Raw genomic sequence first — 10,516 nt, 5'->3', positions numbered from 1 at the left:
TATTAGTCCCTTATCTGATTTAGGATAGGTAAAGATCCTTTCCCAATCTGTTGGTGGTTTTTTTGTCTTATTGATGGTGTCTTTTGCCTTGCAGAAGCAGTTTCATGAGGTCCCACAGATGCTTGAATTAATTAAAGTATGTGCCATTTAAATTTGGGAATTTCAGAATTCCAATCAGAGAGAAGGGTTTAAAATATTGCCAGGAAATAGGAGGTGAATGGCTACTTATGAAGAACCAAGGCTCAAAGCTGAGTCTTAATAATGTTATCTGTCATTCTGCTCTCTCAATTAATTGTACAGTATCAAATATCTGTGGATAAAATTAATTACTTGCATTTCATATGCAGCCAGAGTATCAGTCAATGTGAGAGTGAAGAAGGAACATGGAAAGTATCAGATACTACTGGGTTCAACAATGTTACCTTCTATGCATTTTTCTTTAAAATGTGCTGCAGGAGGTACACTGTAATGAAACAATGAAAATGTGCTATTAGCAGCAAATGAAACAAGACAAATGGGCTGGAACGATGGCTCATCGGTTAAAAGCACTAACTGCTTTTCCAGAGGTCCTGAGTTCAATTCCCAGCAACCAAATTGTGGCTCATTACCATCTGTAATGGAATCTGATGCCCTCTTCTGGTGTATCTGGAGAGAGCAACAGTGTACTAATATAAACAAAATAAATCAATCTTTCAAAAGGAAAGAACTAACCAGTACCCCCAGAGCTCCCTGGGACTAAACCACCAATCAAAGGAAACAAATGGTGGGACTCATGGCTCTAGCTGCATATGTAGCAGAGGATAGCCTAGTCAGTCATCAGTGGGAGGAGAGGCCCTAGGTCTTGTGAAGGTTCTATTCCCCAGTATAGGGGAATGCCAGGGCCAGGAAGCAGGAGTGAGTGGATTGGGGAGCAGGGCAAGGGGGAGGGGGTAGGGGATTTTCTGAGAGGAAACTAGGAAAGGGGATAACATATAAAATGTAAATAAAGAAAATATCTAATAGAAAGAAAGAAAAGAAGAAAGAGAGGGAGGGAGAGAAGGAGAAAGAGTGTGGGAAGAGAGAGAGAGAAAGAAAGGAAGAAAGAGAGAGAGAAAGAAAGAAAGAAAGAAAGAAAGAAAGAAAGAAAGAAAGAAAGAGAGGGAGAGAGAAAGAAAGAGGGGAAGAGAGAGAGAAAGAGAGAGAGAGAAGGAAGGAAAGGAAGAAAGGAAGAAAGAAAGAGAGAGAGAGAGAGAAAGAAAGAAAGAAAGAAAGAAAGAAAGAAGAAAGAAAGAAAGAAAGAAAGAAAGAAAGAAAGAAAGAAAGAAAGAAAGAAAGAAAGAAAATAGGACAATTCAAGTCTAACTCTGGAAGCCAGTAAAGGGTTAAATAATTCCTTAGATAATGGCTACAGAGTGACCAAAGGGGAAGTGAGCAAAAATATCCAGCCATAGTGTCCCAAGAGGTATTTGGGGGGTTTTCAGGTGAGGGGGGCCAGTAAGGGAGAAAACGTTTGAAATTTAAATAAACAAAATAACCAATAAAAAATTTAAAACTAAGAACAAATGAACTGTTTGATTGAACAAATGCTATAAAACATTGAAATTATTTACTGATACCAAGGTTCCAGATACCAAGGTTGCAACTTGCCCCACTCCTCTGAACTAACTGCAGAATACTAACTCTCAAAGTGATGCCCTTTCTTTGCCAGCACCACTTGCTAATTCTAACATCACATGCCATACACCTCAACATTGTAAAACATGTCTGCAAATTAGCGTATTTCATACAGCTGGTAGAATATTACATTTACTCAATTTCATCAACATTTTTCTTTCTCCAGTTACAGGATCAGATCCTTTGAATGGGAACGCTTTGTGTTCATTCATGCACATTGGACCCAAATACTAAGATAAGTAAGTGCTGGTAGGAAATGAAGAGGCCAAAAAGAGGAGTGGTAGATTAAACAGCAAGGTCTTGAAAACCTTGTGAAATCAATAAAACAACACCTCCAATTCCTTATTAATTAGAAAGTACTCGAAACTATGAATTTGAAGAAACATAACATAGCATGCTGGGTAACATTTGTTTCAACAACAACAACAACAACAAAAGAAACACAGATTAAAAGTGGCAAGAAACTGGAATGCAGCTGCAGCCAGCCCCAGTAACACACAAGAATGGATAGAAAAATCATTTCGTTACCAATTTCATGGCTTCAACTTGAGTGATGCCTTTTGCAAAAAAAATAGAGAGGGGTTCAGTTTGTATAATTATTTGATTACATCATACTGCCGTACACATTTCAGATATAAGAAGTTGTTTAAATTATCTTCTCTGGCCCTACTTATTTGGTTCTGGCACCCTTCTTTCCCTTCATCACCAAAGACTTACACATCGTATTAAATGCAATTTTGAAGCAAATTTAAATAGAAATTGATTCCCAATATCACATAAGATATGCAGTGCTATACATTAGCTGTGAACAATAATTGAGTATTCCAGAAACTCATAGGCAGCCATGTAAATTAAGCCAAATATAAAAGTCTCAGGCTAAAAAGAAATCTAACTAATTCTTGAGGCTGCTGTCACAGACAGCTGTTATAGCAGGACATGTTCTGGAAGAAACTGTGTTAAACTCTAAAATTTGCATAACTATGCCTAGGTACTCTGTAAGGCTGTAGACAGGTAAACATGGAATCTAAGTAAATGATAAGGTTTTGTGAGGCTGATATTTGGTCATCTATTTTATTACCAAATCTACTAGAATATTTGCAGGTGATTAGAAGAATAATGGGGTAGAAACATAAATATTGCTAAACTATGAATCATCTCAAAATTAAAAAAAAAATGATTCTATAATAATACATAGAGAGTTAGGTATGTTCCACTACAGGCTCAGTCAACCGAGCATGTAAATGTGTGAATTTGGAGTATCAACTGAAAGCCATAACTCCTTTCTCATTGCTGCCCCATAGAGTAAAGCTATTGCATGGGATTAATTAAAATGGAGGATATTGGGGGGGGGTAAATTGGAAGATAGTATTGGACAGAAGAAGGGGTATTTCTACAGGCAAACCTTCCTTCTATCTCTTAGTTTCTTGCCATGGAGTTTGAAGGGGTAAGATGGGACAGGAGACTGCTCATCCCTTTGAATCAATCAACAGTGTACTGTGCAGCCTGGCCTTTCAAGCTCACCCTGCTTTGACATCGCTAAGATTGTTTTGGAATAAGGCACACTGAGCTTGCAGCTGGTTTGTCAACATGAGCAGTCCAATTCATGAGAATGGAACACTAGCTCTGCTAGACACAGCAAAATCAACCCCTTTCTATCTGATGCAGTCTAGCTGGCATATACTGCACAGCTGTGAAACCTGCCTATGTAGGTTGAAGATGGATGGCATTGTAATGTGGCTGTGCATCTAAACAAATTGGTTTCCTGTGGGTTCCTGTCAAGCTATCAAAACTGCACCGAGGTTTGGACCAAGATGTTAACAAGTAGCGAGCATTTCCTTTGTCCTCTGTTCTTATACTTTCCAGAAGAATGTGAGAATAGGAAAGAAAATAAAAAAGAAACGATAAGACCACTTCTCATCCCATCCTTCTTAGCTCTGCTCTGTAATTAAATACATAATTGGAAATTGTATTGAAATTTCGAGTGAAGTAAACATTCAATTCTTATTTTCCTGCTGAGAACTAAGAACAAATTTTAAAATAACTTAAATATCACTCATTCAGTGTCACTTTTTTAAGAATAGAAGCAAAAATATCTCCCCATATTTATAAAATAACAAGGCTCACAATGGATGCTAGGAGCCAAAGAAATGACTATGAGTGTAGACATAAAAACTGATAATGTCTGACTTCTATATGAGATTTGGAGCAGACAACTGAGTATGGCAGGAAGGAGAACCACTTTAAAGTCTTCTAATGTATATTATGGTGGACACATGCATGTCATTTGATATATTCAAAGTCTTCATTCTTCACCCCTGGCCAGTCTTAATGGAAGTATTTAGTACCAATGATGTCATAAGCATATCTCTGACTCATTGGTGGGAAAAGCCAACCAAAATGTAAGTTTGAGACACAAAATCATTTCTGGTTTAGAGGATGAACTTTTAGAAACATGTGAATATTAGTGACTTTTTCATGACCTTAACCAAATGCCTGACAAAAACAAGTATAAAGAAAGAGGTTTGTTCCAGTTCACAGCCCCAGGGAGTCCCATCCTTCATAATGAAGGAAGCATGGCAGTAGGCAGGGGAGACCAAGCCTTCCCATTTCAATTAACCTAATCTTGAAAAGAATTCCCAGGTATACCCAGAGGTTAACCTTATCTACTTTATCCTTCATAGGTGCTCAAAGTCTTGCTTCATGGAGATTCAAGATCTTATTAATCTTTCAGTCAGTATGATCACCAAGTTCATCTCCATTGATTTGACACCCACATGCATAAAATTTAAGTCATAAATTTACTTCCTTTGTCATACACTCAAAACAATATCATGACTAGAAATGCATTCAACTCAATTTGAAAGTGCCCATTGTCTTTAAAAGTACCAGTGTTTCTCAAAGAGCAACGTCTCTGCTTTAACTGAAAACACCCATTTAACTGTGATCCTTTGTACAGTTTAAAACCAATTTACACTTATTTAATATGCTGCAGCACAAGTTAAGCATTCCTATTCCAGGATGGAAGAATTGGGGCATAGTAAGGATACCAAAGAAATACAGAAGTCTAGCAGGGCAAACACCAAACCCTACAGCTCTGTTCATCTGGGACACATACTAGAATTATCCAGACTCTGGAGGAATTAGAGAAGGCTCACTCCCTAATTATCCTACCTTTATCATACATAGATACTTTCTTGGAATAATTCCACTCTACCCCTGCAGAATAGTTCAGTGGATGTTCCATTTTCCTGGTATCACCAATATGCTAGGGTCTCCATTACAACCTGGGCTTCACCTTGATACCTTTCCCACTCAGAATCCCCTTGAAGGAATCCCAAACCTGCCACCCATTGCACAGTTTCTGCTGCTTTCTCTAACTACATGGTCCATAACTCCTTAATTTGGAGACCTTCACACTTCCTAAACAATTGCCACTTGGATGTTGCTATCAAGTACTAAGCTATTCCTTACATGCCCTTGGATCACAGCTTTCTTGAGTAGTTGTCTTAAAGAAGCAGAGACTTCTTCAGCTACATTTCTAGTGCAGGCTCTTCTTTCAAAAAAATTATCCTTTTCTCGTGTCAGAGCCTTAGAAGTCTGGAGTCATCCTCTCTGAGCACCTTTGCTACTGGGTAAGGACAGAACAACAATGTTTTTTCTTTGACAAAGAAGACCTCTTTTCAGCACTGGCTGTGGTTGAACATTAAGCATACCCACAGTCTTCCTCTCCAATCTTCACATCTTTATATTCTTTCTTTCAACTCTTTTTTTTTTTTTTCACAGCAGACCTGGAAAAAGAGATGTAAGAAGTAACCATGCCACAGCCTGAACGTTAATCTGTCTTGAAATTTCCTACCACCCAAATAGATTAGATCATACTGTTAAAGACATCCAGGTTCAGGTTCTCAGAACATGCACAGAATGCAAACACATGCCTTGACAGAATATCACATGAATGATAGACTCTTCCATCCTCTCTGAAATCCATTAGCTAAGTCATCAATCTCTTCAACACCCTCAGCAATTTTTTTTGTAAGCTCCTACCAAAGTGATCCATTAAGCTCTGCTTTTGGGAGAGATTCCAGATGGTAGTGGCCACTAACATTCCATGGGGAATGGGAACTTTGGTCACTCTATAGACTCTGAAAGACTCACAGGGAGACACAGAGGCTGAGTATGAACTTGCAGAGCCTTTCAGTATCTCTGGAACAACAACAACAACAACAAGTCAGCTTTTATGGGAAGATGCCTTTAAAAAGTAGTTTCATGGAATCGGGGGAGGGGCAAAGATGGCAGAACGTAGTTGATATACTGCAGAAAGAAATGGAGCTAAATATGTGACAGGTATAGAAGTATTGCCATGGCAGGCAACACTAAATAAGGCTGATTCTCAGGCCACCTGAAGACTCGAGCCACCACTGGGCCTGCATATCACCACCTGCTAGACCAGTGCCAATGTAGACCTGCAACAACTGCAAACATGAAAGCAGGGTGGTGTACAGTGGCCTGGGGTGACTTTGTTTGAGTCCTACCCAATCATATGATCAGCCTGACTCGGAGAAACATGTCTGAGATGAAGAACGGTTCATTTTCTGAATTAAGTGTCCTCCAAAGACTTCTATAGTATGTGGATCTGTATTGCCACTAAAAGCTGAAGGTCCTGTTGGCATCCATGGTCCATTCTGTCACCAGAGGCCATACTGATATCTATGATGCCTGGAAGGCATATTGATGTCCACAGTCAGTGCTGTCACCAAAGAGCATGTAGAAGTCCATGATCCATACTGCTGCTAGCTGCTATGGACAACAAAGCTCATTTTGCAGTAGTATTGATAACTGTTGACTCATAGCTGAGAACTAGAGACATGAAGGGCTTCTGTGACACACCCCACTACAAATAAAAGTCTACAACTGATGCTTTTGAAGAGAGCCCTTAAAAATTTGATAAAGGTGCTGAAGCATAGCTCTTCATGCATGATGGCTTCTAGTGGGAAATGAGGGTAGAGAGTGTGGAAGGATTCAGTTTTCTTTAAGGGGCTGGCCATTGAAGCTTTGACCATGTTCTAATGAGTATAAATGCAACAGAAATTGGACTTAATGAGTTTTTATTATAATTTGGGGGGCAGGGAAACACAAGGGTAAGAGGGTAGGCTTGGAAGAAATGGGAAGTGATGCACCATATGAAATTTTCAAATAATGAGTAGAAATGCTATGTTGGGAGACTTAAGAAAGCTCTCTGGGGCTTTTTATCTAACAGCTGCAGGCCCGTCCATGTTTTTCCCACAAACACTTTCAAAGTCTCCATCTCTCAACAGTCAGATTTTTTGCTGTTACAGTCCTACTTTTCAGTATGAAGCTTCTATATTACTTTGGTTGTGGTGAGCAAAAACCTGGCAAGAAGTAATTTAAGGGTGTGGGAAAGAATCCCTCTTCAGCTTAGAGTCCTCTTAGAGTAGAAAAGGCCTAGTGGAAGGAGTGGAAGACCAGGTGGTCATATGGCACTCCTGTCAGGAAAGGTGGAGATGATTCTTGTGCTCTGGTAGTTTCCTCTTTTTTAACTGAGAATCAAGTCCATGCTGTGGTGACCATATTTAGGATGGGTCTTCCCAATTCAAGAAATTTCCCCATAGGCATGCTCATAGGCAAGCCTAATCTAGGTAGATAATCCCTTATAGGTGAGTTCAGAGACTTATCTAATGGGTAATTTTGGTTCCTGTGAATTTGGCAGTCAATGTTAATCATCACAATGTGGATTTTATGATTTATTAAAATCCATCATCATCATCCTTAGTAATAATATTATTTTACCTTGAAATAACTTTGAATTAGTTTTTTTTAATTATCTAGCTATCTTCATAAAGATGAGCTTTAAGTGTGTTCTAAATAGGTGCTGCTTTCCACCACCAAACAAAACAATCCCCCTGGAAAATCAATTTGAAGAAGAAACAGAGAATTCATCTCTGTCTGCTTCCTGACTGTAGAGCTGATGTGCCCTGCAACCTCATTGCTCTTCTGCCTTTCCCACCAACATGAACTATACCCTCAAAATCCCAGCCAAAATAAACCCTGCTTTCTTTGAGTTAAAACAAAACAAACAAAATAAGCCACAATTATTTTTGCTTCACAGTATTGAAGCGTCAGTCTACCATCAACTGGGTCCATTGCTTTACCGTTGTGGCAAGGCAGAATCCTGGGCTCAGAAATGTGGTGTGACAAAAAGTTGTGGAATTTGGGGTTAATCTGAGAATCCTGTGAGAATGGCATCCTCCAAGGAGCTAACTATCTGCAGCTAGGTCGGATCTCCCTAAGGTTCCAGTACCTTCTAACAGCTCCACCCTAGAGACCAAAACTTTAAAGCATGATCTTGAGGGGACATTAAGGATGAAAATTATACTATTCAATATTAATTTTCTTTTTTAGTTGGTAAAATCATGCATCCATGTATTTGGAAATAGAATTATCGCTTCATAAAATGCTTTACTCCGTGAACTAAATCTAGGACTTAAGGATTGCATTCCCTTCTGTTGCTAGTCTCTTAATATGTCCTGCCTTATCACAATATCTCATTGTCAGTAGAAGACTACTGCTGACACATAGGTTACACAGCATTTCTCTTCTTTGTTTGAGAACGTGAAAGTATGCAGAGAATACTGGTCAGTTTCAAAACCCCATGGATTGTCATAATTCTTAAAAATTCAAATCAACTCCCTTTAGGTTTATTCATAAACATAAACAACACTACAGTGTGGCATGTTCTAGAAGCTGGAAATGGTGAACCACAAAATAATCCTTTGTGTTTAAGAACAGGGATGTTTGCTCTCTCTTAATTTGCAAGCATCACTGAGGATCCACGTTGGAGTCTAGAGAGAGAAAGTAATCCTGGGTAGAGGCGAAACTTCTCTAACATATGTATCTTTTATTTTCCTGTTGATTATTGTGTAAATTCCTTTCCTTTCTATTGCTTTGCAATCTGACAAAATCCCTTGTTGTGGAGAAATGAGTGCTCCACAGAGAACATGTATTATGGATAAGAACTGCCATCCTGACACCCCATTCCCATCTGCAGCTGCTCATAAGACACACAACCTCAGCTTACACAGTATTTTATTTTACTACCCTTAAATAAATAGGCAGGCACAAGGCACACCTGCAAGTCCTGCCCAGATTCACTTAAACGACAGCTGTTTGTTAATGTTGCGAAGGTTTTAAACATACATTGCTATGTAGGACCTTCTTTTATCTGAAAATAAAAACAATGAAGGAAAAGTGATTCTGAAGGAGAAGAAAAATAAACTACCAAGAAATGAAAAGTATTGATTTTCTAGTGTCATTATTGGATTTAAAGCCATAGTTATTTTTATTTTAACTCTGAAAAAGTAAAAATTTCTACTAGACCAGAAGAAATGCAAAAACATGGAAAACTAAATACTAACAGTTTCTGTTTAAAGGCCTTCCTCCATTCCTCTAAAGAAGTCATTAAAATCTATCTTCATTAAAAAAAACCTTTGCTTCCCTAATGAGTTTCAGGACCTACTTATTCACATCAAGTCCATCATAACAAAGTGTGTGCAGTTTAATTCATGTGAGCCCAAAGCTAGAACCTAGTCAAATATCTGCCAGTTCATGCATGCATGATAAAAATGTAGCATACTTATGCAGTTGATAGTTACAGCAATGTAAAGGAAGCTGTATCCTCAACAGATAAACATCCAAATAGTTTGTTTTATGAGTGACGTTTGATCAAACCTTCCATTTTACTTATACTTTGTCTCCAAACTAGAGATAACTAATAGGCAAGAGCCAACATTAACAAAAGAAAAAAAGTTATAGAAGGAACCAAATGCCTTTTGACTGAAATTGAGGCCTGCTTCATTGGAGAGAACCCAGGCCTGGAACTGTAATCCTGGTTAACAACCCACAAATGGGTTGGTTGTAGGTCAAAAGAGAAAATTCACTTCCATTATTAACTAACTAGACACAATATTTAACTGCTTTCTAAATATCTAAAAATATTTTATTAATAGACAAAGCTACAACCAGCTTTAATCAGGGAACCTTCTCTATTCAGTGAAAGGCAGTTATTTCAGAGACTCATGACAAAGCAGTGGTCAGAAGACATAATGGCTGAGGGCTTAGCCCTAAGCATAACATTTATACCATCCCATCTAAGGCTCAGGGAACACTATGAAAGAGAGAACAGGAAGTATTTGAAAGATAGGGTTAATCGTAATATGTCATCCTCCAAACCAGTGGTTCTCAACCTTCCTAATGCTGGGACACTTTTAACACAGCTCCTCATGTTGTGTTTACCCTCATACATAAAATCATTTTATTGTTATTTCATAACTTTCATAATTTTGCTACTGTTGTGAAATCAAAAACAAATATATGACATGGAGGATATCAGATATGAAACTCCTGAAAAAGGGTTCTTTGACACTCAAAAGGGTCAAAACTCACAGGTTGAGAACTACTGCTTTAGACTCAAGACAAGCATCATTGAATTCATGAACTCACAACTACTACAGTTACCTGCAGTAGGCCACCACTCAAGACTTGATTGAACCTGTCAACAATCATAGGTAGGTAAGAATACTCATAAGATACTACTAGTTACTGCTGTAATTTCAGCTACTGATAGACTCTAGAGAAAAGAGAGGTGTCTTCAGTTATATGATTACTGCTAAGTACCCTAGCCTCTGGATAGCTCCAAACCCATAGTAACACAGACAATCTGATTGAAATCACTGAGTGTCTCTCTCTCTCTCTCTCTCTCTCTCTCTCTCTCTCTCTCTCTCTCTCTCTCTCTCTCACACACACACACACACTCTCATCTTCTTAATACTTTCTGCAATGCTCCAAA

Source organism: Mus caroli, chromosome 18 (assembly GCF_900094665.2).
Source record: "Mus caroli chromosome 18, CAROLI_EIJ_v1.1, whole genome shotgun sequence".
Lineage (NCBI taxonomy): Eukaryota > Metazoa > Chordata > Mammalia > Rodentia > Muridae > Mus > Mus caroli.
Note: the sequence above shows the minus strand (reverse complement) of the source record.